This window comes from Cyanistes caeruleus, chromosome 6, assembly GCF_971803275.1.
Source record: "Cyanistes caeruleus chromosome 6, bCyaCae1.hap1.1, whole genome shotgun sequence".
NCBI classification, from domain to species: domain Eukaryota; kingdom Metazoa; phylum Chordata; class Aves; order Passeriformes; family Paridae; genus Cyanistes; species Cyanistes caeruleus.
Genome location: NC_141706.1, coordinates 4,506,233 through 4,512,232, shown reverse-complemented (window position 1 = coordinate 4,512,232; position 6,000 = coordinate 4,506,233).

The following is a 6,000-nucleotide window of genomic DNA, read 5'->3' as shown; positions in this document are numbered from 1 at the left end:
GGCCTGTTTTAGCTGTCTTACACAGGTTAAAAAGACTGAATTTATATCTCCAAACTCAAAGCTAAGTATACCTTTCCAGCATTAAAAAGGCATCCTAAAAAAGAAAAGAGCAGATTTCCCTCAGCTCAGATGTTTCTCAGTCTTGCCTCCTAATTGTCAATTTAGAGATGCAGTAATTTTTACTTTTATTCTGAAAATAATTATATGCAATTAGATGCTACATGTGTAGAATATTTGCCTAAATAAGGAAAAAAAAAGAAAAATAAGCATACAACAGCTAGGCAGTGTAAATTGAGTTCTGATGAACACCAAATTGCAAAGACAGCTGGCACAGCTGTCCACTGCAGCTGGCACTATTTACAGATTATAGATAGTTTAAAATTCAAACTTATACATTTGGTATTCTGGAATATATACTAAATTTGAGTATGAGTAAAGTGAATATTGTGGTAAAAGACACAATAAAAGCATTGCCTAGAAAGTCTTATCCTCCTACCAGGACTTCATCACATCTATTGAAACACAGGAAGTCTTGACACATTTCACTTTCTTTCTATCAAGTGTCTCTTCTCCCTTAATGCATCCCATATTCTTACTTTGGCATTATAAAAGATGATACAAAACCCTACATCTCTCTGGCCATTTGTGAAGATCTCCTTCTTACAGAGCTCTTCCTACTTCTGGGAGACAAGGACTGGTACTTATAACAAATTAGGAAAATGCATCATGGATACATTAAAGGTCTTGTCTTCTTCAGACTTTTGCTAGCTTAGCCAAGCAATGTTTTCACCTCCAGAAGTAACATACATATATTCAATTTCACTTTGCATTAATAAGGTCTCCACACATGAAAACAAAAAAACTTATTTCATTTTAGTAAGAAGTTTATGGAATAGAGTATACTTTGGGCTGTAGAATTTATCAGCCTCAGAAACAGGCAGTCAGTGCTCTCCTCCTCTTCCTCCAAATAAAAAAAGCCAAACACAAAGGCAGAAAGCCATTAGGGAATGTAGGCAATAGTAAGTGATGTTATTTGTCCCAAAGTCACAGTCAAATAAGAGATGGAAAGAGAAATCCTATCAGGCAAGATCACAGCTGATGCTGACCAAAGAGACTAAATCATTCAAACATTAAAAACTTCAAAACTTAAAAACTGTTTTCTTAGGAAGTTCCAAAATAGAACCATTATTAGAAAATTATAGAAGCCTGTGATGTACTTATTTCAACAAAGGGAAATTTACACAGTAAAGAGTGCATGTGCTGTATCCTTCTGACAAGAACAAAGGGTGAAATCAGTGGCATCATCTGCCCATCTCCCAGCAAAACCAGCAGGTATAAATCCCTCTTCATTCTTAAATTGAGTCTGGAATTCCACATCCAAGTTAAAAATATCTAGGGCTGACCCAATATGCTGTTAAGAATTAGTGTTTATCTATATGAATATTTATTACACTACAGATAAAGGGAGGTGTCAGTCTTATTGACACATTATCAAGCATTTATTGATGATTATAAAGTATTCTGGTTAAAGAAGAAAAGAATGCTATTAGACTGCACAGAAGCATCATACTTTAACAGTATTGGCCACTAAAAAGTATACCAAGACAAGCAGCCAAGAAAAGAAATCAGCCTCTTTTTCTCTTTTAAGAGGAAACCAAAAAATATGGTGTAACAAGATGGTAAAATTCCAGACAAACTGTGTTTGCATAGGGAATGAAGATTAGAAAATTGGAGCATCCTCTGAAATACCTCCCAGTATGGGATAAGAAGACAGAAGTTAAGCAGTCCTCATTGAAAAGATTTAACTACATCAAAACTTAATAACAATTTAGCATTTTTTTAAAGTATTTTTTCATTATGGCCAAATAAAGAGATTGCAGTACTAATGAAAAATTAATTTTGACATTAAAGTAGATTTTGAAAGAAACATTTATTTTAATGATGACACACATAAGAAACCTGTTTTATGATGGCTTTGTTAATGACAATGAAAAATACTTTCTTTATAAGAAAACCAGGTGAACAAACCCAAGAGGGGACCCTACACATGTTGCATTTTGAAAACTTTTTTGTTCGTTTGTTTTAATTCTGCTGCAGTTATCCCACACAACCAAAATAACTGCCCTGTTGAAACTGGACACTATTTTCTCTAGTTAAAATAATGAGACAAAAAAGGCCATAGAAGTTTCAGTGGAGTAGGATGAGCCACTGGCTCACAAATTAATGCTATCAAATAGTTAATTTACAAGAAGATAACCCTGCACACCGATGTAGAGATGTTGTTAACATGGAGATAAGCAGTTTTACCTTTACAACACTGGAAACATCAGTCCAGATGGAGCTGAGCTTAAACCAGCTCAGTTTGCCATGGTTTTCACTATGCAGCAGTTAAAATTTACCCTTCTTCCATGGGTTATGCTTCCTGCTTAGCTTATCCTCGTTTTTCTGCCGTGCATTGCAAAGCACAGTTCTGAATTTATAAAGAATTAGAAGTTTTAACTGACAGGTTTCCTTCAAGGTTCTTCCATTCTCCACAAAATGAAAGTCCTTTTAATTAAGTGTTAATTATTCATTAATTATATATTTATGTTATATTTATTTATATTATATATTTATGTTAATTATATGTTTAATTCAGTGTTAATGAATTAACATTCTGCCAGTGATGTCACTATGTCATTTTTCAAGTCTATGATATCTTCAAATGACTTACAGATTGCTGAATCCCAAAAACATACAATTCAGTTCATTATGCAAGCATACTGTGATAATGTATGTAGAATTTCAGAAAAGAACCAACCAGACCATAAAGGTTCATAACAGCTCCTCTGTATATAGAATTTGGTATACCAAAGGGCAGAAAAAAATCACAGTAAAGGGTTAAAAAGACTGTTAATATCAATACTTAGGTTTTTCTGCAGTATTCTTTTCTAAAGCTGAATGCATGTTATTCATGCCTACCTGCCCAAGATGAAATGTTTTCCTGCCTCTAAAAGTCATCCAAAATGTAAATATTGTTTCATATGTTTTTTTAGTGATATATCTTATCAGCAAATTCATGTCAATGGATGCCCTATTAATCACAGGGAATATTTCATCCAGTGTAAACAGTTCTATTGATTGAAATGCTATTAGTATGTTGCAGATTCCAAAGAGGTTCCTGTCTTTAAGCACATGATTATGGTAAATGCTGTGGGAAATGCACAGTGCATTTTCTTTTACATGTGTACACCAAGATCAAAAACCCCTCAAAAATTAATTTCAGAAAAAATGTTTAAACACATAGGGTCTGAAATTTTTGCATTCTCTTTTGTTGTTGCCTTAATTTTTAAACTTAAAAAAATTATATTTAATTAATTAAATATATTAATTTTTAACCTTTTAAATCTACACATGTGTTTAGGAATATTACAAAATATGTTTATAGACTCTGGCATATTGAAAATGTACTTTCAGGCAAATGAATTTTTAAAGAATTTCAGAAATTGATATTTGAAAATTATAATTTTACCTTCATAAAAAAAATGGAAAGGGGGGGCTATTAATCTATACCCCCTCCTTTTGTTATACTTTTTTCAATAGGTCCATATATTATTTAATGGGTTTTGTAGAGATACACTTACATGAGTTCCATATCACGTTACAGCTGATGAATGCCCAACACACAGGTATGTTATGAAAGGTCATCAGTTACAAGGGAAACTGCATAATGTATAACTGCCTACTGAATACATTTGCAAGTTCTCCACACTGACTCTGTACCTGCTTTGGCAACAGCAAGCAGGGGAACCTGGAAAAATGATGTGAGTGACCCCTGAATGTTGTTTGACTTTGGGGAGTTACTGGGAGGGCTCTTGGAGGTTGAATTCAGCACAGGCAGGGTTAGGTCCAGTGGGAATCTGGGCTCCTCTCAAGAAGAGCCAATGAAAATGAACCCCAAAGTTCTCTAGTGCTACACACTGAAAAGACCACTAGAGAAATGCCCAAAGATTTCCATCATGATTACAAAAATTTCCCAGCTCCTACATTTTTCAGGTTTTCTTAACACAGAAGGAACCAAGGAACCATTCTACATATCCCATATCGTTGATACATAGCTCATAGATGAGAATGAGGGTGAAATGACCATGACTTCTGCTGTAATTCTGTTCCACAGTAATTTTTTTTATACTCTGATTATGAGAACACCCTGTAGCTTGCTCCTGACGTTAGGGATGTGCTCTCCTTTGCTGTCCAATTCTGTTAAGAACAAAAATCCAATTGCCTGCACTCACTCCCCTGCTTCTTGCCACTACTAACACTCACACTAACATCTTCCAGCCTGACCTACTGTTTCAAGGAACTCCTGAAGCATGAAAGGGTAGCCTTAGGGAGCTACATTCTTATTTTAGTTGGGAAGGATTTCCACATGCCAAGAAGCATAAAAATATGCAAGTAAACATATGGTCCATCATTCATTAGAAGATCATGTCTGCACACAGTACTTAAGAACTGAAATTTGATTCTGAAAAAAACCCCTGTATTCAGGAGAATTTTGGAGGAGATTAAGTATTGTATAAGGTTCTCTTGATTGTTTCAGTCAACATGCTTGTGCAGCCCTCCACAGAGCTGAGCCTTGAGAGCCCAAACCAGGTCAAGTGAGGCTGAGCAGGTGGGGAGAAGGTGAGGTTAAAAGCAAAGCCACCCTGACTGCCCATGCTCATCTTACCTGTGAAATCCAGCAGCCCAGGAGGGTGCAACGCAAGTTGCTCTTTTTCCAGCCTCTGTAGGCATCAATCCCATTAGGACTGTGAAAGTCTGCTTCATTATCCAGACATCTATTTCATTATGAATATCTGTCTAGACATAGCAGAGATCAGAGTACAGCCTCACTCATGGTCCAACACACAGCGCGAGGGCCACGAGCAGAAAGCTGTGCGGTGGCCTCAGCTAACCTCTGCCAGCTCCTGCCTGCAGAGGAAAACCAGGAGCAGCAGAGCAGCTGAGGACTCCTCATTGCTTCCATGAATCCTCCCAAAAAGCGAAATGAAGACTTGACAGAACTTCTTTGCGCGCTCTGGCGTTCAGCGAGAGCAGGAATTTAAGGCGTTTTCTCCCCGTAACAATTGATATGTTTTCAAAGAAGGAAAAAATTAAAGTCTGATTAAAGAAGAAAGCAGGTTTTCTTGCAGATACGTGTTTCCTATGGATTTCTGGGTGATGAAGAGGAAGAAACATGGGTAAATAGCTTAGCATATGTCTGAAAGCATTAACACCTTCTTGGAGTAATATCTGCCAACAGCAGTCACATTGTTAGTGGCAGTGTACACAGTGTGGCTGTAGGAACACTTGTGCCTTTTATCACCTTTATTCTCCCCAGAAGCCCAGTCCAACAGCTTGTTCTTTGCTAGTTCTTTGTTTTTCCACACAGCAATTTTCTTAAAAAATGTGTGCTGAAAAAAAAATATCTTGTAATAGTCTGACAGCCTTTTTTTTTTTTTTTTTTCATCTCTTGCTTCATTACCTTGTGGACATAATTGAATCAAGTAATCAAGTAAATTTTAGAAGGAAATTGTCATTGTTCCAAATCCACTCCTAAAGTTGTATCAAAACATTTCCAGAAATGCCTAGCCATGGATAGCCACTAATTTATTGCACACATTAAAGAATACAAATTAATTCTCCCTTTGTTAACTTTTATGACTAATTCAATTACCTTTTAAAAATTAATATATTTGGTGCTATATTTTAGTGCTTGTTTGTTGATAAGTGTGACATAATTTACATAATTCAAGTAAAGGCCATCTTAAAATAATTTCTGGGTAGCTGAGATTGTCTAGAGTGCAGAAACAAACACTAAAACACTGTTAGAAAATAGCAATGATGATGCTGAGAGTAAAAAGAGTAACTGTGCATGAATCTGTAGGGGCAGTGTCTTACATGATCTAATTCTCTTCCTAAAAGTGAACAGCATCTAGAAAGTATATTCCCTTTTCTGTTTCAGGTTCCCCTTAGGAACTG